At 32.7% G+C, this 1,222-nt stretch overlaps 1 pseudogene; it reads left to right on the top strand.

Moving 5' to 3' along the window:
* The first annotated feature begins 323 nt into the window (after positions 1 to 323).
* Positions 324 to 869, top strand: LOC143544911 (transcription factor IBH1-like 1 pseudogene; annotated as a pseudogene).
* Positions 870 to 1,222: the final 353 nt, after the last annotated feature.

The raw sequence follows: 1,222 nt of genomic DNA, 5'->3' as shown, positions 1-1,222 counted from the left end.
AAAAAAAAATTAACCGGTGGATTAAGTTTGATGAAAATTCTATGAAGTTTGCTTGTTACCCAATCGGATTTGTGGAATTCCTTTGTCACACCAGAGAACTCTAAAAAAATTGTCACACAGCGAACTTTAAAAAAAATGTCTAAAAGTATTTAGTGGAATCCAAAATCATATACTAATCCAAATTATTCCATAATTGGAGTGTTTGTTTGTTTATTTTTATTGTTTCCTATTTCAGAAAGATCATCACAAAGGATGAATTTTCTATTCAAGTGTTAAATTATCTGATCTTTTACCTATTGTAATTAAACTTTTAGGAAATAAAAATGCACAAGTCTAGCCAGCTCAAGAATGACTTCATCAAGAAATGGGTTCAGGGTCTTCGAATATATTGTTCATCAAAGAAGCAAATGAATATCTTAGAAAGAACAAAAATTATAAAGCTTTCCGCGGACATTGCCTTAGCTTCCGCTAAAAATTCAGCAACCTGTTGGAGTAAAGCTATAGTTTCCAATGCAAGAAAAGACGAATGGAACACGATTCTTCTTAACAGTTTATCAGAAAACGTATCAAAGTTCAAGTGCGCGCACCAAAACGTCACTTGCCACAAGAGAATTAGAAGCAAGAAAGTCTTGAAAAGGAGTTGTGGTGTTGGTATAAAAAAGAAGAAAAAGCCTTGTCATAGATCGAGTTTAGCGACTTCTATTGCTAAAAGATTGGTGAAGAAGAGAACTCGAGTTCTTAAAAAGCTTGTACCAGGTGGTGAATCCATGGATGAATGCACAGTCATTAAAGAAGCAATAGATTACATACTTTCTCTTAGGGTACAAGTTGATGTAATGAAGAATCTTGTGAATGCCGCCACTAATTAATTTGAATGAATAACTTGTACATTAATTTGTTAACATATAGGTATGAAACTACGGATTTTGAAGAAATTATACTCGTGCGTGTTTACTTAAGAACAAATTAAAAGCTAAATTCTACATATTTGCTAAATATTTAAAACCGAAACTTGTCATTTAAATACTGAAATTAAAGAATGAATGAACATATGATATAAGTCGACTAGTAATTTACACGTTTTACACTAAAAAGAAAAGATTAGAAATTACTAAATCTTTAGTCATGAAATCGGAGCAGGAATTTGGGTCTGAGAATTGGGCCAAACCATCCATGGCGTTTACCACATTATCCGAATCGACATGATCGTGTCCCAGACATG

Source organism: Bidens hawaiensis, unplaced genomic scaffold (genome assembly GCF_021521415.1).
Source record: "Bidens hawaiensis isolate Kalapana, Puna unplaced genomic scaffold, B.hawaiensis_p1.1 tig00013803_1, whole genome shotgun sequence".
NCBI classification, from domain to species: Eukaryota; Viridiplantae; Streptophyta; class Magnoliopsida; order Asterales; family Asteraceae; genus Bidens; species Bidens hawaiensis.
The sequence above is the reverse complement of the archived record's forward strand: the minus strand, read 5'-3'. Positions and strand labels throughout refer to the sequence as shown.